Genomic DNA, 27,631 nt, shown 5'->3' on the forward strand with positions numbered 1-27,631 from the left:
AGCACTGCCTCACCTGCCTTTAGGCTCCTCAGAGTGTCCCAACACTTGTTCTGATGGCACAAGTCCTTGTGGGAACACTCCTCAGAAAGGAGCCACCACAGGGCTACAATCTTTGGGGATTTAGATCACATTTGAACTTAGATTTTATACTTAGATTTTATAGTGTTGACTTGCTGCTTCCATTTGAAAGGTTTGTTATTTACCTTAATTACAAGAGAAGTAATGAATACTAACCATCAATAGATTTATATTAAAAGTCCTGTTATACCAACAGGCCAGTTGCATTTGGCACTGGGAAATCCCAGGACTGATGTTTTACTCTTTAGATATATTGTACAAATCTACATTTACACAATGTTAAGCAAAATAAATTCTGCAAAATGTACAAACTTGATGTTAACAACCCAGAAGAGGAAACTGGAAGTTGTTTCATGAGTTTCACGTGGCAATACAAGAAAAACACCAGCTTCCACATAGACAGACATTAGGCTGACAAAATGTGATCTTCCATTTGTCTGATTTAGTGCTGTTGTGACAGTGCTGTTAAGCTTGCCCAGATAAATGGAAGCACATAGCAGTGAAATGCATACTGCTCTAAACTACAGTAAATATATCGGAAAATGTACCATACCAAGTTTTAATTAAATGTTTTAAAGAACCTGGTTGGCAGGTGTGCTCCACCTCAAAGAGCAGTCATTATACACTAGTCTCAGGAAGGTATCAAAAGATAATTGATTATCAAAATGACATTATGCAAGTGGGAGGGAGGTGGGGAGGAATCTTGATAGTTATGTTGAAATTTTCCCACCCAGGAAAAAAGTATTCTGCAATTTTTAAAATTTCTCTTAACATGTCCTGTCACAAATTTTGATTCGCTTTTATTCACATCAAAGGTTGCCAGATACCAAATCCAGTGAACTCAATGAAAACTTTTCCACTGGCTCTAGTGGGAATTGGCTCCAGCTCCTTTGCAAGCTAGACAGTTTGTTCATGAACTAGACAGTTTATTTTGATGGATAAATTGCTGACTTAAAGCTCAAGTAATAACAGGAAAATATAGCAGCTGAGAAAGTACAGAACTCTAAAATGGATGCTGTTAGAAATAACTTAATCTTTAATTTGCAACTTTCAGTTTGAGTATGCTTCTTATCTTCTAAAAGCTTGCTGTTTGCTTTCTCAGCCTTCACTTTCATACAACAGAGGCTTGTTTCAGAAGACTCTTGTGAAGAACTCAAACCAGTCATATCTGGTGACAGAGTAAAGAGCATGTAAAGAACACAGGGCAAGTGGGCTTCAGTCAAAAATCCTTTAAAATAGCCCTATTACCTTAACATACCAAGTACCTTGAAAGGATTCTGCCCATGGTGTGAAAGCAACAAACTTAACAGTAATGCCACCTTGAGTTATTGCAACTGAAGTCCTGTTTTGACAGGAACCTCTCAATGGTGCTGGGGAGAAACAACATTTTATGAAGTACAGGATTTTATTTTAATTCTCTCAGTTTCTGGAGCTATCAGTGTTTGGGTGTCTTGCCTGGGACCTATCTAAACAAGAAGAACTGGCAGCCTCTTGCTTTAGGTAAACACTTGAGCACTCATCCTATTCCTCATGACTCCTCTTATCATTCAGCTTCTATGAGGTGTTGAAACATCTGTTTAATTTCTAATGCATTTGTAAAACAGATAAAATTAAATTTTTTGACTGTTCTCTTTCTACTTGTGACTTAGATCTCAATGGTATAGTATCTCTTAAAATGATGTCATACAATGCATTGCCCCAAACAGCCCATTGTGCTGCTGATCTTAAAGCTAGGAAGCCTTCACAGAGTGTTCCATGCTGAAATCAGGATTATGAAAAGTGATCCATAATTGAGCCATGAGAATCTCCCACAGGGTCATTCATGTACCCACTGGGAACACTGCATGTCTGCTTCCTCCTTCTAGAGGGACTGCAACACTGGCACTTTTAAACAAGAAAATTAAACACTAACTCACTATGAAAGGAAAAAGGTCTACACTTTTTCAGTACCTTTACAGCTTTTCCTTATTGTTTAAAGAACCAAACCAGTAATTTCCTACTATCTTGCACACAAACAACAGTGGATGACTAATGTTTACATGTATGTTTAATTTTATAGGATCTCTTCCCTCAGGGATTCCTGTTGGGATCCCAGCTGGTTCAGATGCAGTGAAATAAGCAAATGCCACATTTTTGGTTAAGTGGTTGTGTTTGGTTTTTCAGTCACTATAACTCACATTTTGTATGCACTCCTTTAATTTCTACTGCTATCACTTTGACTCCAAGCAGTTCCTTTCCATCACAACAGGATGATTGTTTGAGTTCTCAGGCTTTAGCTCATATAGAATCATAGAATTATTTAGTTTGGAAAAGACCTCCAAGATCATTAAGTCCAACTGTTAAAGTAACTTGGACATTGCCAAGTCCACCACTCAGCCATGTCCCTAAGCTCCACATCTTTCAAATGCTTCTGGGGATGAGAGGCAGATGTGTTAGGAATACATTTTAAAAACTCTCAGAACAAGAGTCTCTAATTCTACCCCAATTAAGGAACTAGAAAAGAGCTTCTTAAAGCCTTGCTGCAATCTCTGAAAGATTCTGCCTCACTTACGAAGATAACCTTGAAGTTGAACCTTGCTGTCATAAATGTGTGGCTATGTCACTAATCCTGCTTTGTCAGGAGCCTCAGCAGTGCTCCCACGTCATGCATAACTGACAAAATCACTTTACAGCACCTGAACAAGGTCCTGATGGGCAGCCTTTATGGACTCAGCTGAAACACCTGACAGAGTTGGCTTTTTTGAACTGTGTATTTTTCTATTTTTAACAGGCAAACACACGTACAAATGAGAAAAACATTATCCTCCCCTAGAGTCCTTTTCATGGTTCTTAGGGTGGGCACCCTTGTAAAAGAAAAACTGAAAAGCTGAATTAAAATGCAAATGTAGAACATCCCAAACTGCAGGACACAAGCTACTGCTGGCTGTTACAAAAGGGGTATTTGGCTTCAGGGTTACTGGGAGTGGCAGTGGTTCAATAGCTGGTGCCAATACCACCAGCACCAGAGCCACATGTGATACTGGACAAAGAAGTGTACACAAACTAGAGAGGAACTGCAGATCCAGGGACCTCAGGGTGAATTCCTTCTCCTGCAAGAACCATTCCCTCACCAGACTCAAAATATGGAAATAAATTGTGTTCTGATAAATTGTGTCCTTTTCCCAGTACTACAAGACATTAAGTGACAGCTGAGAGAGGTCCAACCCTTGCTCAAGATGCAACTCTGTGTTCAGAAACACAGTGTCTGTGGAGCACAAGGGAAATAAAATTTTTAATTGAAATTGAGGAATAGCTGTTCTTTTGAATCCAGCAAGCAAGCCAGTAAATTCCAGAGATCAACAACTATGTAATAAAGTGCAAAGTCTGGGGAAAAAAACAGTAGCTGAAGTTAGAGAAGCACATATGTATTACCTGCCATTGTGCAGTACACATAGGAGTGAGATAACAAATGCTCATCAATTCAAAGAGCTCTGTTAGCAAGGGCTCGTGTCATTCCCTCAGCTCAGGGGAATGAGGGTGTCTTGGGCTTTTTGGATGAGTCAAATAAGCATCACTATCTCATAAACACATCATTTCCTCATGCTTCCTGGCAGGGAAGTTGAAGAACAGACAGTTTCCACCACCCTCTGAGCACTCCTCACTGTGGTGCAAGATTGGACAGCAGCAGAGAAAGTCACTTAAATAGAAATGCATAGATTTTTTTTTTTTAATGTCACTCATGTACCATGTTCATAAAAAAGAAGCAGTTTAAAAAATTGCACTTTTGTTTATCTATGGGTGCTCCCTCTTCTCCTACTTTTAACATACCTGTACTTTTATCCTATATATGCAGTGTGTTATGCATAGTGTTAATTTTCTCTTCCTTATAGAAACACAAGCCACACACATTTTAGATTATACACTCTACCACTATGAGAAAGACAAGTGTAATGCATTGGAAAAACTACAGATGAACGAGGATTTTCTGTTCAGTACTCTTGTCCTTCATCCTGCTTGACTTATCACTCAACTTTGATTACTAGTTCTAAAGAAAAGTCTTCCCACTTCTTTGTGCTCATCAATGTGAAAACAGACACAGAGAGAGTCAGAAAGGAAATCAACCTCCCACAAATAACTGGATGTCTTTTATGCAGTGTAAGATTTTTAAGCTCACTCTATTTCTACACCTACTGCTCAGCAACATTTTTACCACTGGCACTGAGACAGCTGGGCTAAGCAAGAGGAATGGGCCTTCCATTTTGATAACAGACATTTCCTGTCACACAAATAATCATATTTGAAATAATATATTATATTATTTCAAAATAAAACCAAAAATCACACCAAACCACCACATTTTGCTGACCCACTCAGCATAGCTCTCAAACATCTGCAATGTTCTGGCAAATATCATCCAGGCACCATCACCATCTCTAAACAATAAGCCAGGTTATCATCACTTGTTTTTACCAAGGAGCCAATCTCTTTGACATTCCCAGTGAAACAATAAACATTTATTAAATGTGACCACAGGGAAACCTGCCTGGCAGAATGTGGCCTCCTGGGAAGCATTAGAAGAGGTTGCTGATGTGTTACATCACTCTATTCAAATGACACTCAGACTTAATCTGGGGACTCCCTTCTCCACCCAATTGAGCCAGAAACTCTTTCCATTTCAAAATAATTTTTCACTGCAGGTTCATTGCATATAGGTCTGGGGCAACCAGAATGAAAGATTATTTAATCTGCTTCAAATAAATACTATAATACATTACATTTTTAGGTTCCTATTGCCTGGGACACTAGACAACCTGGAAAAGTGTCAATGGATGTAAAAAAAAATGGTTCTCCCTCTATGATCTCCAAGTCAAAGCAATGGAAAATTTTGGAGTATGAATTTTTTATTATTATTTAATGTCAAAAGCTGTTACTCACCTGCATTTAAGTCACAATTTATATGGTCTGAACAGGACAGAAGGTGGTCCACATACAAAGGCCAACAGAAGGAATTACCTAAACACAGGAAAATAATAATATTAATAATAACAGTAATAAAATCCTTATTACAAGGTTAAAAGACACCAAAAATACCCAGACAAACACCCCCCAATCCAAAACAGGAAATGGATTTTACACTTTCAATGCAGTCATTTGCTGTACAACTCCCCCAAACGTGAAAACCTAGGTGAGAAGTTATTTATGAATGCTGGCATTGATTTATATGGAATGGGTCCAAAATAGAAAGTTACACTGCACTGATTTTCTAAAAGAAAAGAGAAGAAAACCACCACAGCAAATCCCTCTACTATCTTTAAACTGAAATTAAAAAAAAAAAAAAAAGGTGGAGATGTTTTAAAAAAACCCAACAAACAAAAACCAGCCAGTGATTGCCTTCCAAACTCTGACTCATCTCACTCCTAGAAAACCAATCTACAGCTCTGCATTAAAAGTGATGCATTTGCATGGAAATAAACAAATTCACAATCGCTTGATCAGTACCTATTAATGGGAAGGACTGCCACAAGTAAGTGTGAATACAGCTGTATTTTGCATGGACAGAGACCAATGAAACAGGACATTTGTGTAATTAAGCCCACTTCCCCACACTCTAAAAAAGCCAGCACTGGAAACTGGTGACACTAGAGTCACCAGTCATTACACACAGTCATACCCATACAACTTCTACCCAAAGCACCTGCTGTTCAACAGGAACAAATTAAATTACAACTTTTACACAGGGAAGCAAAGATAAACACATCAGCATTGGTTCCAAACTGTTTCCTGGGCAGCTAAACCCAAGATGCAAATCATGGCTGCCAAGAGATGACAGCTTCCCTTAATCACTGTGATATAAACCATGACAAGAAATTCTTGCCAAGCAGTGCCTTGCTGTGAGATCCAGGAGTGGCTCTGAAGCACGGAGTAAAGGATATGACAACTGAGAGGAGCCACCCCAGCAAAGGGCTGGGCATGTTATGGTGAACAGCCTGAAAACTCAGAGCATCCCACAAGGAAAAGAACTACAGGGATCAATCACCTCTGTCTTTAGGCAAATGGCAGCAGTAGAAATGGGGTGAGAACCCTTCAGACAATACTGAGGTTACAACCCAGAACAGGCTTTGCTCACTGGGCTCATCTCTTGACTGGGACCCTGTGTTTTTCCCTGGAAGGACCCAGGCTGGAGATCCTTTCTCTTCCATCATTAGTAATGCAGGCATATGTATGTGAGAGCAGCAGGGCAGAGAGCTGGATGAGAAGATCTGTTGAAATTGGGCTGGGTCCTTTTTCCCCCTCTGCCTGCTCCAGATTCTCACTCCTTTCTGAGCCTCAGGAAGACGCTCTGCAGACCTCTCTTGCTCCTTTCCATAATCCAGTGGCAAAAACCTGGCAGAAGGCAACAGAGAAAACTCATCCCACTCATTGTACTTGTTGCTATCCCTTTTTCCTATCTCATCCCAGAAATGAACACTGAACTAATGCTCAGCACTGATGAGGCCCTGGCTAGAGACAGATCTGAGACCACCTTGTGACAGCCCAAGGAAACAAAGTCCTGAGCCAAAAAGCATCTCCCCTTTTGCTCCTTAGTGCCTCACATGCAGCTCCTGAAGTCCCCTGAAAGCTATCAGGTATCCTTCACACTCAACAGTTCCTGCCTCTCTGTGCCATCCATGCCATGCCACGACTCCTTCTGCCAGCCACACCTCTCTGACGTTCTTACAAATAAATCAGCTCTCACCTCAGGACACTATATTGCTTTGCCCAATTTAATAAATACATGTAAATCAAGTGTTTAAAGCAGCCCCCAAGAGGGGTCATTTCACCACAGGGAATGATTAATTCTGCTGAAGAGCAGATGAGAAACAAAGCATATACTTAATTTCAACACTGTTTACTGGAAGGAGGTGTCACATTTTAAGAACAGGATCCACTCATGATTGAAGACTGAACTGCTGTAACTTCAGCCATAAGCATTAAGCATATTTGGAAATTCCCTGGCAAAGCTGTTTAAGGAAAAGACATTTCCTGTAATTTTCAGAAACATTTCATATCCCTCTCCCCTCCCCTTTTCAGTCTTGGTGGTAAGGAAGGGAAGAGAGAGAGAGAGAGAGAGAATACCATATTACCATTAAGTGAAATATGAATGAGCCACCCAAGTTTAAAGTGGAAACTTCAGCTATTTGTGCTTAGAAAAAAGTTTAAAAAAAGTCTTTCATCATTAAGAGGCCAGGATTGTTCTGCTGACTTTAGAAAAAGAAATATACATAATTTCAATTAGGGTGAGTTACAGAAGGATATAAACTTGTCTTTATACTCACTTCTGGCAAATAAGAAGTCCTCCAGGCCTTATTTAAATATCTTTTTCTCTTTTCCAGAATTAAAAATTGAAGCCTTTTTTTCTCCTCTCTTGCTCAGGGCCTTCCCTAAATTGCAGCTAAACAAACCCAACCAGTGGGGTTATGCAGAGCATTCCTCTCATGGCAGAGAGTGAGGAGAATTGAGCAAGAGAGAAGCCAGGGAGAGATGGAACAGTCAAATGTGACAGCATTCCTCTAAGGACATCACCACCTTCCCCTTTCTCCCAAAAATCTAATCTTGTATGAAGTATCTGGTATAATATTTATAAAATTTACAGTAAGTTAGAAAATTCTTTCACTTATTTATGTAATCCAAGTCTGAAGAGATCCAATCCAATACCACAGCATATAACACATGAATTCACAAACCAAATTAAAACTGAAGGACAACTGAACTGAACGACAACTGCCTATCCCCACAAAACACATCACAAGTGCTACTTTGGCCCTGCACACCAAATGGCAAAGATTGATTGTCTAATTGTGACCAATTGCCCACACCTGCCAGCCTCTACCAGCAACTGTATGGTAGATATCAAAGGCACAAAGAAAACAAAGTAACACAATGAAAACCTTAAGGTGTTGAACTAATTCATAAATCCTCAAGCTGTTGCAATTCCAGCATATCTATACTATTTGTATGACATGGGTGCTTTACAGCAGCATCTTTCACAACACCAAGGTTTCAATCTCCTACACAAGCTTCACGTTCTGGATCGCCTGTTCTGTAGCTCTGCAGACCAACACAGAGACTTTTGTATTTTCATGGTCATCTTTTTCCTGAGAAACAGATTAAAAAGAGGAGTGCTCTGAAGAGTAGTGCTAAATAAACATCAAGCACAGCTGTTATAATAGTCCATGCTACTTCTTTCAAAGGCTTACCAGGAAAGAGGGTAAGATGGGATCCCAGATTCTTCAGAGAGTGGTTAACTTTTAAACATAAGGCATTCTGCCTAATGAGAACCTTTGAGGGGGAGACATCCAAATAATATGGTCCTGCAAATAAGGAGCCAAAAACTAGATTTAAAAAAGGGTAACTCTGATCTACTTCGTGGTCACTGTATGATAAAAACAGAAGGTGGATCTGAAACCAAGAACTAGGATGGATTAAAGACAGAGGATAATGATGGCAATTCTATTAGGGATATTAATCAGAAGAGCTTCTGGGCAAGGCAGGGATGAATTTGTTGCAGCAGACTTTTTATTCACTCTTCTCTTAAATTAAACTGAATGACTAAAATGAGTCAATCTCCTTTAAGGACAGAGACTTGTAATCTGCTTGCGTGGTATGGAACAACGTGGGTTAAAACGTTCTGGTCTTTTACCCATTTGAGGAAATGACACCAGCTCTCCCGGAAGGCAACATGCACATTCAACCCCTTCACATCAGGGCATGAGAAAGTTTGAAAGGAATTTTTTTTTTTTTAAACTGTCAACATTAATACTTTGTTTCTTCCTGCTTGTGTCTGAAGACACAGCGCTGCACTGCGCTGCATGCATGTCCTGTCAGCTGTACAGGGAAATATCTAGAAGTTTAAAAAAAAAAAACCTAATAAAAGTGTTGATTAAGTTTGTTATCAAACTCATTTTAAAGCCCTCTGCATGCTTTATGCAAAATAAATATTGCCACTAGTGTATGCTACATAGTGATAAAAACATGCAGAAGCATCTTCAGATGGGAGGCTGGGCCAAATAAAACATTGACATTACACATATGTAAGCTCAGTCCTACTCATTACAGCAGTTAAATTTAATTGAGTTTCTCCTTAAATGACATTTACATGGCAAGGAAACAGAATAGATGCCGGAAAACAGCAAGTCCACAAACAGGGGACAGCCCAGCTATCTTCAAGTGGGAGTAGAAAAGGAAAGTTTGAGGAATATGCTGTACAGCAATGGCTCACAATTAACAAGCAGAAATAAATCAAGTTGTTATATGTTCCCAGAAATTAAACAGTTGCAGTAATCCTGCTCAGAGGCCTCCATTCTGGGCTGTTCAGGCTATGATATGGAGTGATGGCTGAATTGCAGATGAGGCACAGAAAACGAATTAACAGACCCCTAGATCCAGATGATTGTGACTCAAATCTCTCACCATGGTGTAAGACTACTGACACCTCACACTCTGGGAACAGAACATGCTTTCATACCTAATTTGTACCCACAAAGGTAACTATGATGGCTTGCTTATTACAATTGCTTTCAAATATTAACTCAATTGACAAGATGGTACCAGCAGGGCCTCAGTCAGGAACAGAAGCAGGAGTCATGGCACCTCACTGAGCTGTGATCCCGGTCACATCCTCTGGTGTGTCTTTCCCAAAGGATCCCAAATGTTTCTTTGGATTTGAATAATGTTATACAAGACTTGCAGCAGGGCCAAAGTCACATTTCTAACATGGTAACCACATGGCTGAAAAGAGAAGCTGCACACATCTGTACAATGGGAGAAGGAGGGCAGAGGATGACTTCTCTTCCCCAGCTGTGCCTCTTGCATCACTACAAACCTTACCACTGAAGTAGAATTAAAGAATGGTTTGGGTTGGAAGGGACCTAAAAGTCCATCTCATTTCAACCCTCCTGCCATGGGCAGGGACATCTTCCACTATCTCAGGTTGCTCCAAGCCCTGCCCAACCTGGCCCTGGACACTTCCAGGGATGGGGCAGCCACAGCTTCTCTGGGCACCCTGTGCCAGGGACTCACCACCCTCACGGGGAAGAATTTCTTCCCAATCCCTAAACACACCCTGCCCTCTGTCAGGTTGAAGCTATTCCCCCTTGTCCTATCACTCCACACCCTTGGAACATCTCTTGTAGTTTCCCTCCAGGTGCTCCTGCCTGATGTAGAAAATGAAAAGTGACCTAACCATGAAATACAGAAACCCCCTCAAAAACAACTGACAAAATGCAACCACCATTTTATGTAGAGAGCAAGAACCAAAAGGGACCAGGATTTTTGTAATTTTGAAGGGAAAAAATGAACAATACCAAACCAAGGGAGTAAATTATGTTATTATCTGATAGGCATATTACTCAAGGACCAGGATCAACAAGAAATGTTTTATAGCAACCTCTCTGGTTTATAACAGAATTCTGAATATCAAAGAGAAACTAAATATACTCCCTTAAAATACACCCATATTATCCCATGTGATGTGTGCTTACATGTATGCACAGCTCTGTACAAAACTATAAATGTTACATTTCTTCAGAATCTGTAGAAGTGTCTTGTTTTACAGCCCTTTAAAAAGCAACTGGAAAGGCACTGACTGTTGTCAAAGTAATCCCAAGCTTGGAGAGTTTATAATATTTCTGCAAAAACTGAAGTAATACATCAACAGAATGGATCAACTTCAGGGCATGCAGAGCCAACTAAAATACTTGGAAAGAAGTTTATCATCTGCAAACTGCAAGATCCTTGTATTTCTTAAGTATTCAGCAATGGAAGAAGCATTGGTTCCTTGTCAACAATCATGGATACATCAATAAATGATACTGATTGGTTTTATAATAGCTTACTCAGTCTATATAAATTCCTGCTGATACCCTTGGCACGTGTTCTGGCAATTTGCAGACAGACTTCCAGTCTGCATGTGAGCAGCCAATAAGAACGAGCTGGGATTTGGTAGCAGTCCTGAGGTTTTTACCTCCAGAAACTGATCCTGAAGGATGAAGGTATATGATGGGTGGTCCTTAATCACTTCCTTTATGTGAAAACTGAGGTCAGAGTAGAAAAAGAGCCAAGGAAGGAAGTCTGCAGCACCCCTCAAACACCCCCCACCTTCCTGAACGACTCCTTTAACAGTTTAGAGGGTTAACTTGCAGTTTAAATGAAGTAGTCAGAGGCTGGGATAGAAATAAACAGCTTGCACAAGCAAGATACTGTGCTATTAAGTTTTTATAAGTGACTTAAAAATTAGGTCAGTCTAATTTGTGGCTGATACTTTGTTCTTTCACTACTATGAACTCACAATGATGTCAGTCTCATGTTCAAACATGCCACATTTAGCAGCGCACAGGCTTCCTGAGAGACTCTCTCAACCTTCCTTTGTGCAAAAGGCTCCTGCCAGGTTCTTAGCTCATACTTCACTGACTCAGGCATGCCACTCCAGTTTCAAGGCAGTTACACTGACTTCCCGTCAAATACTGCACACTTTGGGGTTTTTTTCTTCCTTTTCTATTTTTTTTTATTTTGTCTAACTTTACTAATTAGAAGTTTAGGAATATGTGTCTGTATTCAGTTTATCATTTTAGGCCTCACCTTCCTCACAGCATCCAGAAGAGAACCACTCACTAAAAGGTGCAGGAAACAGGTGTTTTTAACTAATTCAGTCCAATAATTTCAATAATTAAAGGGGGCCTACAAAAAAGTCAGAGAAGGGCATGTAGTGATAGGACAAGAGAGAATGGCTTCAAAATGAAAGAGAACAGGTTTAGATTATATATTAAGAAGAAATAGAAATTCTTTCTTATGAGGGTGGTGAGGCCCTGGCACAGTTGCCCAGAGAAGCTGTGGCTACCCCATCCCTGGAAATGTCCAAGGCCAGGTTGAACAAGGAACATTCTCCCAAACAGGCACAATCAGATTTTTGTGTGAATATCCTCTTAAGATGAGGGCACAAAAATTCTTAGGTGAGAGTAAAGGAAAGCCCTCTATAAATACAATGGTAGGTAAAAAAACCCCACAAACCAGGTCACTGGTTAAAAATGGTCACCTGCAAGTTTGTTCTTAGCAATCCCAATTCTCACCATTTGGCTCAAGTTTGTGCCTGTCACTAAACAGCTATACTAAACATTGCTGCAGTGAAGATGCACACACTCTCTGTTTCCCACTGCAGAGACTTTACCTATAAACACCAAGCTGGAGCAGAAGGAAAAGAGGAAAAAGTGGCCATTTTTATGCTGCTAAAGCATTTCTCTTGGGGCTATGCTATGAGAGATGTAATGCTAGCCCAGGCTCTCCCACTCTCATTCATGAGGTCATGTTCACAACTTATACAGACATTTTTATTTTGGTTTTTTTGGTAGATTTTAAACTATTATGCCAGTATGTTCAAACCTGTATTACATATTTATGCAACAATGCTATTGCATGAACCCTTAACATCCTTAGAAAAGCATCCCACTCTGTCTCAGGAAAAGGCACATCATCCCACAATCATTTCCAGCACCACAGAAAATCCCAGGTACTTTATGATAGAAAACAAACAGATGTGGTCCACAAGAACTGCATATCCAACAGATCCCTGCTGTTCCTGCTGCATCTGCAAGTGCCCAAGGATACAGGAAAGGCAGGTCTTGCAGGGAGAGGTGATATCTTTTATGAGAGGTTAGTATGAAGTGATAAGGAGAGGGAGGGCATGAACTCCAGATGCACAAGCCCTTCCTCACATGCACTGACGTGAAACAGAACCAAACTGTGACACAGAAACAGCAGCCAAGGCTTCCAAAACATCTCCACATCCAGCCTGTCCCTCTTCCCAAACAGGAAAAGAAGTCCAAAGCACATCCCCAAGCATGTCATAAATTACACAGTGAATCATATTCTTATGGAAAGTGTCTGGCTGAAGTCACACCACTGGAAATATGTGATAAATGCACAAAGAAACCTAAAAGATAGCCTCAAAGAAAGAACACTCTCCCCACCCAAATTCTTGGAGTTAATACCAAGACAAGAAAATCCTGGAGCCATCTTGAAGTTACTAGATTTTTGGTAGATTTTTCCCATAAACAAACTTTTCCCTGGATTATAAAGTTGTTTATTGCTATTAATTGACACTTGACCTAGCTTTATATTCACTGTTTTTTTTCAAGATTTAAGTGAAGTTTGTGTTCCTGAAACCTTGCCTGTTTCCACCAAATAAGTTAGTTGAAACTGAAAATATTCTTCTCCTTACAAACCCCTCTTGCACCTGTTTAAAAATACAAAAATGTTTGTATTTTCTGAAAAATTAAACAAACAAAAATCCACCCAAACAAATAAAAGTCCTCACAAAAACACCATAGGAAAATTACTTTCCTTTAGAGTGTTTTCCAGGTTACTGCAAAACTTTGACCATTTCTAGATACAACTTAAAATGTAGTGCATTAATCAAAATTCCAGAATTAGAAGTTTCATCCTGCAATGCAGTGAGGAGACAGTAACTTAGGTCTTTTAAAGTAAAAAAAATTTTCTTCTCCTGGAGTTCCAAGCTGACTTAGGTAGCAGTGACAAAGACAGCAGGTGATAATAAGCATATTTACCAAAGATAGCAGGGGAAATTAAGCACATTTACCTTTATAAAGTCATGACAGAGATAGAAGTAGTTGATGTGTTTGTTACCTGGGGTCATTCTGCTCATTTTTTAAATTTTATTTGAAATGTTATCTGGAGCTGTTTTGCCCCTGGGAATGGTGTCTGCAGTTAGGCTCTCCCCAGGAACACCAAGTGGCATAAAAAGATTAACCCTGGTGCTTTGAGCCACAGAGCAAAAGGAGCCAACGCCTACCAATGAACACCAAAAGCATTTCAGATGTGCAGACTAAGGTGAGAAATGTTTTCCAGCAGGCTTCATCCCTGACTGCCCCTGCCCTCCCTGATAGGATTCTAGCACGGGTCAGAACGTGCAGGAAGAGAGCTGAGCACACGCACAGCAAAGGGGGAAAGGAGAAGGGCTCCTCCCACCCTCTTCAGCCTTCTTCCTCTGCAGCCACACCACTGGGCTCAAGGCAGAGCAGGAATGCCTGGGGCATGTGCTTCCAAAGGCAAGTAATCTACAGCCTGGGAGATGGCAAAGATCAAGCACAAATCCAAATAATTCTTTAGAACATCTATGTTTTAATGTAGATTAGACTGCCTTGGAAGAGGCAAAATAAATAAAACCTATTACTTAGTTCTAGTAGAAAATGTATCTAGGCTGCAATGTCCTATCCAGGACTAAAACAGTCTTCCTAAACTTGTTCTCACCATCAGCTTAAAGCCCAGTCTTGCTAAGGTTTAGCTTTCTGGCACTCTATTGAAAGCATAACCACATAAGACCTTGCTGAGAACCAGCTTTAGGTTTGGCAGGGAGACCACCTGACATCAAAGGTATGCTTAAGGCCATATCCATGAATTTTAGTGAAAAAGCAAGAGGCTGCAGGTTTTAGAGGTTTTTTAAATGGGTTTGGCAGCTAAATTATTCTGATATTGCATGCACGCTTTGGTGCAGGACAGCATGCAGGGGAGATGCTTAAACCAAAGACTTATGAGCTATCTCTGAGCCAAACCACCAGTGTAGAGCTCAAGCCAGCCTTGATAAAAAGGAGGGTTTATTTGTGCAAGCTCACTTCATGGCACAGCTAGAGAGCTTTACATACCCAAGCTAAACCTTTCCTCCTTGGCAATCCACAGTGCAGGGCAGATGGACCAGGCTGAGCATCTCTAGGTGCACCATCCCAGAGTGCCATGTCCAAAATTATTTGGTACTGTAATGGCAGTATTTGCTGCCATTACATTACCAAACACTGGACAAAGCAGAGATCTCTAAGCTTGTGTTATTGCTCCTGCTCAGATACACAAAGAGTGTTAGGAATGGAAAATAAACTTGCCACCAGCACAAACAAGTTGCTGCAGACAACAGGGACTGTGTATGGAATTGAGTGAGAAGCATGCTGGAATAACTGAAGGAGAGGAAAAATACCCTAGTGTTCCAAGAAGATCAATTAATCTGTAAAATGTACAGTATTCCCCAGGATACACCTTTGGTTTTAAACAAAGTATGCACTGCTTGGATGGGAAAAGGAAACTTGGCCACACAGAATTCCCACTCCACTGGTACAAATGGATGGTGCCAGGGCATGAAGGTCCAAAGCCCTGCTGCACAGTCTGAAGTACAGTATTGTCCCACATGCTGGACTGCCATGGATTTTTGGTGTGTTGGAGGTAAAACTGAAGTCAATAGTGCCTTTCAGCACAGGTGTGTAGAGTCAGGTATGAGCCAGCCCCAGTGTGATGATTGCTCACAGTGTCAGCACAGCGTCCTTGCTCTTACACAGCACAATAGGGACGCTCATTATCACATGAGCACCTCCCTCAGGGCTGTTCCCTCAACCAAGGAGTAATTATTTAACCGCAGTCCCATCTCCTTTGCATTCCCGTTAAAGAAAATCTTATGTGGAAAGGTAAGAGCTTGGCTACCAGTCCTTGGCCCAAACATCCTCCTGCTAGAGCTGTATTTCTTGCCAAGGCCTCACTGTTTTTACTTCAGGAGTTTGCAGCAGACAGACTGTGCCAAATCCAAAGAACTCTGTCATTAAAAGAAAAAACTAACAGTAACAAGTGCTCTCCATGCTTTGCTAATCTTGTCAAACTGTACAGGCAATTACAGTTAATAAAAGTATTCTGAGGAAGCTTAATGGCAGTTTTAGAGCCAGAGCAACTGTGCTTCAGGTAGACTGGCATGAAGAAAGCAGCAGAGAAGAAACTATCTCTTGCTGTACCTTTAGCCCCACTCAAACAAGAAAAGGACTCCCCAGGGAAACTGCCCTACTTCAGATAGCAATTTAAGTAGCACAGATCTACCCAGGAACATCAGCTTCTCTCTCTGCCTGCCCAATGAAAACACCCTTTCTACCAGCACCTGAGCTTGTAACCACAGAAATAGCAAGATCCTTCTCTGCATGAGCTGCTTAAAAGCATTTGAGGTCTTTCTTCCAAAAGAATAAACAGACAAAGTTCACCAGCTCCAAGAAGAACATGTGAAAAAACACTCACCCTGTCCCAACTCAACAAAGATAGAGATGTGCAGTAAAATGCCCTGCTCCACTACACTTGGCACCTACTGCTGCATGTGACACCTACAACTTAAAGCAGTGGCTCCCAGATGGGGCAAGGAATAGTCTAGGTAAGTATCTTTTAAGATGTCTAGCTTGGAAAAATCATAGTCATATCCAAAATTCTTTTGGTGAGCAACTGACATCAAGTGAAAGATTTACTGACTTGGAACTCATGTTTCTTTTTAGGGATAAATGATCACAGAGAACCAGACTAAGAATTTAAATATGGGTGCCTTTTTGTATTTTTAAGGCATGGTCAAATCCTCCTGAGGCCTTTCACAAGCTGTATCTCTATCCAGCAAGACTAAAAGGCAATTCCCATGGTAATCCACCCCACCCCTGGGTTTTTCAGACATTCAAATGCATTCAGGTCTATCCCTGAGAAAGCTTTTCTAAGGAGCAAGTTCCCTGTCTGAACCCAGCAATTAGATTACCAGCACTTTCAGACACAGACAAAATTGCAAAATCCACCTCCAGACTACTGATGCCCCAAGCAGGAATGGTGATGCATCCACCATGGCAGAAGCATTTGAAACTCCACAGAGAGAGAGCAGCCTGGAGGAAACAGTGCCATCACTTTGCTGAGATAGGCATCTTTTGATTGTCTCACAACAATTAAGAAAACCTTAAAGTTAAATAATTATGAAGGAGAAGAGCAACACTGGGCCACCGTTTATGATTCACAGATTTATGCTAAACCATAAAGAACAAGAGATTAAGCCTCCTAGAAGGACTGGTAATTTTGTTACCCTATTTATACTGTCATCATGATCAACTGTGATTTGATTTTAATATTTGAATGCAGCAGTTATTTAATCTGCTATAACACCATATATATAGCTTAATTGTTTGAGGTTGACATCCTCACTAAGAGATAAATAAATCTGTGGCAACATATACAAACAGTTCAGTGAATACCCAGCATTACATATTAGCACCCAAAAAGACACAGTCAGATCTGAAAGTTCCATCAGAAGACTTGGCCATTTGTTGTAGCTTTGAGTTTTCTAAGAAAACCAACAACCTGAAAATAAATCTCCATTCAATACACACCATCTGCACTAAGTTCCAAGATACCACAGAAACAGCAGTGGTCAAGGGATTTGTCCTGATAGAGAAGAAACAAGTTTACATTAAATGTTTTAGGGATTGTCAGGAACCATCAGGTGTAAACCAATCACCTTGACAGCTCATCTCATCTTAGAGTGGGTGTCAAAATTCAGCTCTGTTAAAACCTCTACAGCAAACCTAATCACATGTTAAGAAAACCAGTACTGCTTGTAATATAATCTCAAGAGAAAAAGCAGAAAGACAGGTATTCACACCAGAAGTTACAGAAAATAATGTGGGTTTATTTGTTAAAGACTTACTTTGAAAATGGCATCTTGTGCATGTCAACTGTTGGCATCATCAACAAAAATAAATTCCTGCTTTTAACAGAAGTAACTGAAAAGACAGGAAACTTAAGATGTCATTACACTTTCTCCTGGATTTTAACCACCACATGTTGCAATAAAAGCAGTGACAGAAAGAAAACATGAGTAACTGATGGCCAGTCTAGAAAAATGCAACACTAGGTAATGGTGTCACTTTCAAATCAAGTCAGTGCACGCTCAAAAGATTTCCAGTACCTTCCTGAAGGAATTCAGCTACCTGCTACAGCCAGCAGGTTCCCCTTTTTCAGTTTCCTTCTCTTACACCATTTTATGTGATGGATTTGTCCCCAGACTTCTACATTGAAGTTAGAGTTCTTCTCATTTTACCACTTCATCCTACGACACTTCAAACACACAGAAGGATGAGAGATGCTCACCTAGGCACATGATTTCTTCTCTAGTAGCACAGTAGTGTTTCTTTTTGCCTTAACTATGCTGCTCACACCTACACACTGCAGCAAATGTAATTTTTCAGACCTGTTCTTACATGAGGTGCATCTTTATTTCCTTATTTAGCCATATAAAACAATATTAGACTGTCACCTCTGTCACACTCCCTCCAAACCATTATTTGCTGAACTGTCTACAAGGACTTTGGCATCAGTACCAAGACTTTTTGTGCTGACCAGAACTGCCTAGGTGAACACTTTGCCTCTGAGACCACCAAACACAGCAGTCCATGGTCTGTGCCTGGCTTGCTGGGTTCTGTAATAAATCTTTTTAATACTGTATGGAAGGGATACTCTAAAAAAAGTGTACACTAAGTAAAAATAAGCTGTGTCTTTGGTTTTGCATGCCAAAGTAAACAAGATTAGTACTCCACAAAGAAAATAACCAAGTTATTTACCACTTTGGAGTTTTACCAAGTATTTGATACAACCAAGCTAAAGCTGAGGATTTTAGGATATTTTCATTACAACTTGTTTTTGAATAATTGGGTCTCAAGACAGCATTATTTTGTACAAAAAAGATGCAAGCTCCAATACCTTTTCTCTACTTTTGGAGTAGAACTTCTTAATCATTCCATTTCACAACAGTGATCAAAACAAGATGAAGAAACAAGTATTTTGATAGCAAGGTCTCTGTGTTCAGCGTTTCATAACAATTTTGTGGCTGCAGAGATGTCATTCCAGACAGAGTGTATCTCAAAATGGAAACCTATCCAGAGGGAAAATGAAATGAACACAGCTGACACAGAAGAAAGAGTCCACTCTACTGCAGCCCAGCCTTCCTTAGCTCCATTGGTGAAATGGCACTGAAGTCAACTGAAGCCCTCTGCACACAAGGAACCATAAGCTGCCATGAGTGCTGATCAGGTAATGTCTTCTCCTAAGGGAAATCAGAACAAACCAACTCCCCAGAGAGTCCATCAGGGGAGGAGGGGAGGAACAACAGGAAGGAGGAAGAACTCACTACGAATCTGGCATCTTTAATTCAGAAAAACATCAGAGCTCTTGCAATTCCCACAAACTAAACAAGGAATCACACTGTGGAAAAGGGGGAAGGGTCCAGCCAATTCTGTTTAGAGAAGGAAGTAAGGGGAACACCGAGCCAAGCCAAGAGGAATTTAATTTGATGGAGAATCTACATTTCAATTTAGCCATTGAACCACTGCAGGTCATGCCAAGGGACATGTTTTGTTCTGTGCTTGTTCTTTACCTGACAATAGGAAAATAAGCTTTTCCCCTGCTCTTCACTAGAAGGATCCTACAATATGTTGGAAAGGCAGGTCACTGCCGAATGCCAGGGCCCATAATACAGCCAGCTCACCACATTCCTGGAAGAGCTCCCACCAAAACCCCTGCCATGCTGCTGTGCTTCACAAACAGTGGTTTAGACACTGCTGGTCGGTCCAAAAGATCCTCAGTTAGAGAAGGGAGAGGAAATGAAAAGCTGCGTGTTTAGCTCCCAGCTGAGTCTGGAAGTTGTGGAAGGTATACATACCACTTCACAAGGAAAGGGAACAGGAAGCCATGAAAGAAAAGAGTCATTATGTTGAAATGGTAACATTTTTTTGAGGTTACACAGGCCAAATGAGCACATCCCAGAAAAATGTGAATCAAAGCCTCAGTAAAGAAACAGAAAGCAATATAAGTGACAGCAGATAGAAAAAAAGTATCAGATACAAGAAAAATCATAAGAGCTTATGCACAAAAATCAAAGAGTGCAATTAAATTTGATATCAGGAACTAGATAATAATAACTGAGAAAACAAAACCAAGTTTCTTTGCAAGGGCCCCTCCCACATAGGGTGCTGGCAAAAGGTAAGTTCAAGATGGATTAAGTCAGGACTCACACAGCAGAAGAAGAGGGGAAAAAAGTTGATTAACTAAGAGTAAAAAAGCTTAATAACTAAGAATAAGGCACCATGTTCTCAGTATTTATGAGGGGATTAAATATTTAAGGGTTGAAAAGAAAACAGAAATATGTAATGGCCACCAATGGTCACAACAGTCACAAAGTAAGCTATTTCAGCATAGGTACAAAGTGTTTGTAGAAAGTGCTATACATGACAGAAAAGAAGAAAAAGACAAAGATTGCTGAACTTCAGTACCAGAACAAGTTAGTCAAGAGCAGCCACACAGAGCTTTTGACAGACCTTATGACAGGCATAAAGGAGGATATGGCAAGAAATAAGGGAGGATACAGAACCACCCTTCTTTCCCAGACCCAAAGACACCATTAAATTTCCTCACGTGTCTTTGAGCATGTCATCTCCCATTGATTGAAGGGACTTTATGTAGACTTTCTAGAAAGCTCACTTTGAAGTCTGTAGCAAAAAGTTTTAAAAAAAAAATCTAAATTTTAAGATAAATGTAATATTTACAACCATGTGCACCCATTCCCTACCCAAGGAGGTGGGAAGAAAACCCAAATTTATGTGTCTGTTGATAGTAGCAACATTGGATGGAACCATTGGGAAGTAACCACTTTAGATTTACACCTGGCTGAAGGACAGAGCTGTGCGGACACGACAGACAGGCTACTTCAGTTGGCTGGTTTGCCAAACCCACATGCAAATTTGGCATAAGTTATCAAAATGCAGTCTTAATGATCTGGCAGAGGGAAAAAAACCCCTCTTCCCTGAATGACAAAAGCCTTGAGCTGACAAAATGTCACTAGAAACATGGCTAGTCCCAACATGCTGTAGGGATGGCAGGCTCACCAGGAGGATTTTCTGGATTCCCATCCGCACAAGACAAGATCTTCTGCAAAACCATCTCTTCCAGTGTGGACACCATCCCATTACAGCAGTGCCATGCAGCACCAGGAGCTCGGCAGAGCTCCAGCTGAACCTGCAGAACCCTTTCACTCCAGGCAGGACTCCAAAAACATGTCCTGGTGTCACCATGCTATTACTTAGAGTAAATGTAAGGAATACTCAAAAGCCACAAATGATTGGGATTGAAATGATATAAAAATATAGCATTAGGATTAAAAAGAAATCAGACACCACCACTTGAACAGGAATGGGAGTGCTAAATGGAGTTGTAGGTTTAATCAAAACTCCCCCCAGAGCAATGGGCAGAGATGACACAAGCTATTAACAAGTGAGAACAGAGACAACTCTGAACACTGGCACCATTTAAGTTAATATGAAAAGGAAAGAAAACCAGGGTTAAAAATGAATAGACATTACTAGCTATGCATTCTCATGTCAGAAAAGAGATTTTTCATTTTACCAAATAATTATGATGCAAAGTAAATGCTTTCGAGTAGGAAGAGGTTTTTATTTCACTTTCCTTTGAAAGATAAGTAATGAATATGCTTGTGACTTCTGATCAGACAGACACACCATAACCTACCAAATGTACAAAATTTACCTGCCTACTTCAGATAGCTATGACATTAAAACTACCTCCTATATGAAGACCATGTCACCAGATTTTCTCAATTCATTACCCCTAGAGAGAGCCTAAGAAGACTTATCATCTGCAAGGCTATTTTGTTCTCCTAGCTAATTAATTGCCTTACTTAATAATTTTTCTTGTCATATAAGCCATCAAAAAAACCAAAAAGAAAGTCACATTGAGTGAAAGCTTTATAAGATACAAACTCTGGAGGAGTATATGGGTATATATTCACATGTGCACATTCATGTACATGATTTGTATGTGGATGTGTACATGAAAACACATACACATATATGTCTGTGTCCTGGCCATGTTTTAGAGCAAAAGCATCCTGACAGAACCCAAGCTCTGAATTTGTCAGGTGGCAGGCAAGAGTTTCCAATGGAGCACAAAGCTCCTGGAGCCCTGGGAAGCCAAGACAAGCCAACTTGAATGCACACTGGCAAACAAAGAGTAATCAGCTTAATAGCCTGAATCAATGGCTCCAGCCTTGGTTTCCAGTGGGTAAATCCATGCCATGAATATACTTCTTGCTGCCTCTGCAGAAGACAAGCTTGAGGGGGTACATTCCATGGCAGCTTAAAACAAGCGAAGTCAGGGCTACCAGTGAGCAGCCTCCCTCATGCCAGCTCCCAAGTTAATCCAGCAGGCTGACTCAAAGAGCTACAGCAGTCACAAACTGACTGTACAACCAAGTAGAATAAACAAATGCAGCAGTAAACGACAGCCAAACAATCTTCAGGCATTTCTGGTTCCCAGCTCTGGCTCACTGTGGGAACCTGACAGCCATTAGAGAGTGAGTTTGAAAAGAGAGGCTGGGAAGACGAGAAAGAATCTCAGTACCTGCAAGGCTTTGGCGTTACTTGTCACAGAAATGCACTCTGTGTCATCCTCATGTGAGAGAGAGAGCTCCACTACTTTCCGCAGATCCATGTTAACGTTCTCCAATTCCCCTTTTACTGTGACTAAACCCACTTCTTTTGGACAACAAAGGTAATAGTCAGTTGGGCAGAATACAGAAGAAAGGAAAAGACAGCATATAAAGTATTTTACTTCTAAGATTTTGAGAAAGCAGGTAATTTAAGGTCTGGCATGTAGCAAACAACTACCTAGAGTCTATGGAGCAAACAGTATGATGGATTTCTGGTCTGCTTCAAACCAAACACAAAGAAAATAGGCTACTTGAGAATTTATTCCCCAACTTGGCCTCGAATGAAGTATGAACAGTCACACAAACTACCCTAAGCAGCAGGCTTAGGGTAGCAGCTACAGGCAGAGAGGAACTGGGTCAAGCAGCCAGCCGTGGTAACCTTGTCTACATGCACAGCTGGAAAAAAGACACTTTGTCAATACTCTTTAGCTGCTGTTCTTCTGCTTTGTGTGTTTAGCTTCAGGCTTCTTGGGGCACTGACTACTTGTACTTACAAAGCATTCCCACCAATGGTGCCATTTAGTATAACCCCAAAATGTCAGAAGAAAAACAGCAAAGGCCTGGGGGACATCTGTACCTACAATGTATTTAAAGGATATCAGCCTCTTGTACTCAACATATTCTAGAGGCAAACACAAAATTTACCAATTTACCAACTTTTTTCTTTAATATAAGTTTCTCTCCTGTCTATAATAACTCCATACATACCAGATCTTAAAAGAGCCAACAATAAATCACTAACAGTATGAAGAAAGTAGCAAATTGCAATAGAAGCATTCAGACAGATCATTTTCCACACTTCTTCCCATCCCCTCAGTTGCACTGACAAATATGTCTTTATGTGGACTCAGGAGCATGCTATTTGAAGCTTAAGCCTCTGAACTGTAAAGTTTTCAACTGAAGATATGGTTTATAATGAAAAGTTCTGAAACGAATTCATTCTTCAATATTTACAAATCCCAAGTGATAAAGACCAAACACACAAACCCACACAATGTTATTTTCTCAAAAGCCACCACATAATCTCACCCAACATTTCTAAGTTTTAATGTCTGTCTTCAGTTACATGAATTATAAATCACACAAACAGTTTAACAATCTTCAGAAGCTATTTTCTAGATGCACAAATAGTATTTACTACTATGAACCAATTAGAAATTACACCTTTCCCTGTACTTCCTGCAACTTGTCATTAAGACTTTATTCAGACAGCCTGTCAAAAAGGCTTCCCTCATACACACAGAAAATAACTCTTCTGTTATCTACTCCTGCAAGCCAAGCATTACCAGCCAAAGTGGAATGATCCTATTCTGTTGTCAGACAGAACAGACATCACAACTACAGCTTCTGTGATTTAAATGAAATGTCATTTTCATGTGCAACTGGTGCAGAAGTTTTCTTTCATCTTCTTAGAAACACTTTTAATCTCTTTTGACTCTACCTTCTTATCTTCTTCTTCTTCCTTTATTGAATTTACTGCACATAGGTATATTTTCTCAACATCTCATCAATACCTCTTTCTATTGTGCCCTGTCCTTTCTCTCTCTCCAGTTCTGTTCCTCACACACATCCTCCTTTTCCAGTATTTTCACTATGACAGAAGTTGACCTTTATAACATACAGCTTTTGAAACTGGAAAAACTGTTTGAAACTTCAGCTTGAGAAAGTGATAAGCCTGAGTATTTTTCCACTGTAGTGCAATTTAAGTGCATTTTGAGTAAAAGCAGGATCACAGCTCTATCCACAGACATTAGAAAATAAAACTACATTTAAAGTTAAACATTTAAACATAAATCAGAACAAAATGTGCAGAATTTGGAATTCAAGGAAGCCCATTTTCCTGCTGTTAGAGAACCTGAAGGATGTGGTTACATGTTGGTGGTTCAATTTCTTTATCAACATCTTGTCCCAAAGCAGCTGATCTACTCAACACCCATCCCACTTCACCTTAAAGAAAGAGTAATTCTATTTTCTATACTACTCCAGCTGTGCTTTCATACATAACAACTGAAAGGGAGAGACATTTCAAGGAGGAAGTAAGATTTGTATATTCTCATTTTGCTACATAAATTACAAAAATAGGTAAATAAGTAATAAATAGCTAGGTAAGCACAAGGTATGACTATACAGAAAAGCAGCACCACAAGCTGAGCCAAATACTAAGCACTCAATAGAAATGCCTTACTTTGGTGGATATAACAAGAAGATTTTTGTAAGTGCACTTAATAATTCAGTTAAGCTAAGATATATAAAAATGCTGCTACTGGATATCTACTCCAAAATCTGACATGTTCTAGGTCAGGGAAAAAGCATATTAGGTGATGTCTCTTTTTTCCTTAGGATCTCTAATATCTACCTTGTAGATGGTTTGTAGAAAGGTTTGCTTTCTTTCTTTTCTTTTTTTAACCAACACTGAACTGGAGATCACATGTCAATTCTGAGGTGTATATATATGCTTAGTATGTACATACACAAAAACTTATATGCCCAACATTGCTCCCGAGTTAATTCATGACATAAATTCTTGGCTTTGAAATACTGAAATACTTAAATCATCAACACAGTCTTACATTTTTTTTAATTATTCATCATGCCACAGAAGTAATTTTCCCATCAAAGTAGACAGCCTCTACAGGGGAAAGGGGGAAGGAAAATAAAATGAAAAAAAAGTGGGAAACCACCATCAGCCTTTAAAAATTCCCAAACCAACTCATCTCTCTAAGCCAGCATTTGCTAAGAGTGTCACTGTATCCAGCTTTTTTCTGTGCCAGCCACTAAGCAGCTCATTCAAAGATATTGTCCCAGAGGCTTCTGAAAGGTCAAGACCTGAACCTCTACCATGGATCAGTCCCCACTTCCCACCCACCCACCTCTCCTACTGCATTACCTCCCTATTGCTGACCTAAACAGTGGACAAAGTCAGTGACTGAAAAGGACATTCTGCCTATTTTAATGCTAAATCTTCCAAATCCTCACCATGACTCAGCTAGAAAGATTAGATGATCATTGGTTGAACTCTCCATATCATGTAAGTAAAAGAAAAAGGTTTAGTGTTAAACAGCAGCTGTATTTTCACTTAGCTATGCAGACATTTCATAGCCACTCTGCCATACTGGTTATGTCTGGGGGTTTGAATAAAAATAGCTGATGTGCTTGCTTGTTACACCATGAAATGAAGCGCACAAAGCAATTACCAAGTCTGGTTTTGCCCATGAAAGGCAATGGTCATTAATAGCTTGTATTTGCAGAAGGCTGTCAGAGGAGCAGCGTGCCTGTGCTTCCTCCAGTTTTCTATAGTTTAACCATACATGAGGCAGCAGGGACAAATGCACCACACATTTCCTCATTTCACAACAGGTCATGCCTGCAGGAGAGATGACAAGTCATGCAAGCCTCAGTTGCAGAAAAATATTCAAATTCTGTACATTTGAGGGGGTGGAAAGATGTGTGTCTCTTCATGGAAATAGTATGTTGGGAAAATGTGCAATGACAGTAATAGTTAATCAGTATTTCATCACTTTCTTTTGCTGTCCAGACCAGTATCTTGGAGATTTGAACTCCTGCTCTTTTTCATATCTGTTTTTCTTGAAGGAGATGAATTTCTTTCGGTAATATTTAGACAGGAAACAGGCAAAAAATGGGCTAGTCATACAATCATGTCTGGGCTGGATAGGCAAATTTTTCAGGCATCTTCAAAGAGGTCTACCTGGAAATCCCAGCAGACAGCAAAGTGAGCCACACTGAGGAAACATGCTTTGTCACCTGGATGGTAACCACACATGGATCTCTATCTATGGTTATTAAGTGTGGCATTCTATCTCTAACAATTATCAATTATGTAACAAGCAGAATGGAGGACTGAGAAGATGACAGCATGCCCACACTGTGTCAGCCATGAGAAGTCAGGGATTTTCAGCAGCTGGACAAGAAAAAAAGGACCAGGAAAATCAGACCTATTCAGCTGAAAGAAAAACCAAAACAAAAAAGTGAGATTTTGAGAAACAAACAAGGTAGCAGCAGCTAGTACAAGTACAAGCAGCTCTCTTAGCTTTATTAGATTTCATTGTAAGTCTCCTACTAGCCAGGAGAACATGAAGTTTACCAGCTCTCATAAGGGTGGTGCCTTCAGCTGCCCCTGCCTTCCTGAGACACAGGAATGTGAACATACAGACCAGTCCCTGGAGATGACCCTGCTTCAGGAAGGCCTCCCAACATCCACTGTGTAAAAGCTGGAGAGCTTTTAGGAAACTGAAAGGACATAGGAGCAGCCTGGGAGAAAAGGGAAGAGGGTTCAGGGTCATCTTGCTAGAAGAATCTTACCATCAATGCAGAACTCCAAGCAGACTATGGGAAGAGTCTTTCACAGCCTATCCTTAGTTTGGAGCACACTTGCCTTAAACACAAGGTCTTCTGACAGGTGGGGAGAGCCCTCCTAAAGTGGTGACACCATTTGCCTTCTGCTGATCTGGATTCAGTCTCTTGCATATTTTGAAACTTACTAGAATCCAGTCTGGATTCAGTCTATTGCATATTTTGAAATTTACTAGAATCCAATAACATGTCAACCCAATGCACTAAGATCACTGCTGTACTTCTCTGCTGTAAGCTGCAATAGTTTTTCTTCTTGCTTAGAAATTGGCAAACATTTATGAATCTTTGTAGAAACCAAGCTGAAGCTTATTCTGTTTGCTCCCCAATTGTTCTTAGTAAGAGGCCTCTATCTAAATTCTCTTAGTTTGGAAAGGCACTTCTGAGTATGATGGCATTAGAAGAATGACGTGTAACACAAAGTTTCTTCCCTCCCAGTTTTCCAGAGTTCAAACAGACTCCCATGACAGTCAGGGAGAGCAAAGCTGGAAAGCAAGAGAAAACACTGTGTCCCAAGCAGGAATTTTCAAGTAGGGAGGTATGAAACCTCAACACCTAAGCGCTTGTAACAGAACACCTGTGGGAACTGGATAGGTGATAGGTGCTATATCTATTGCTGGTGGCATTAAAAGAATGAGCAGAAAGTAACCCCATGCCTGTTCTTCAGGTGATTTCAATCCGCCTCTGGCATTAAGGCTTGTTTCAGTGGCAGGATGGCTGAGAGAAGCCCTGTGAAACATAGCTCAGACTCTTTGCATGTGTTTGTAAGATGGTGTTTAGAAGATGAGTGTCCTGCTTAAGGAACTGCACAAACTTAGTGAAACATGCATTGTG

The 27,631-nt window shown here is 40.3% G+C and overlaps 1 protein-coding gene across 5 annotated transcripts in view; it reads right to left on the reverse strand.

Moving 5' to 3' along the window:
• The window catches only part of DUSP16 (dual specificity phosphatase 16), a 62,548-nt gene that overhangs the window by 29,324 nt on the left and 5,593 nt on the right, over nucleotides 1-27,631 (reverse strand). For 4 of the 5 annotated variants that reach the window (XM_074538998.1, XM_074538995.1, XM_074538997.1 and 1 more), the window contains exon 2: nucleotides 4,993-5,070. The gene's annotated coding sequence lies outside the window, so the exon portion shown is untranslated. Of the gene's footprint in view, nucleotides 1-4,992; nucleotides 5,071-8,294; nucleotides 8,409-27,631 lie in introns of all 5 variants that reach the window. The other variant, XM_074538996.1, reaches the window with a different exon arrangement.

The sequence above is a fragment of the Zonotrichia albicollis genome, chromosome 4 (assembly GCF_047830755.1).
Source record: "Zonotrichia albicollis isolate bZonAlb1 chromosome 4, bZonAlb1.hap1, whole genome shotgun sequence".
Classification (NCBI taxonomy): Eukaryota; Metazoa; Chordata; class Aves; order Passeriformes; family Passerellidae; genus Zonotrichia; species Zonotrichia albicollis.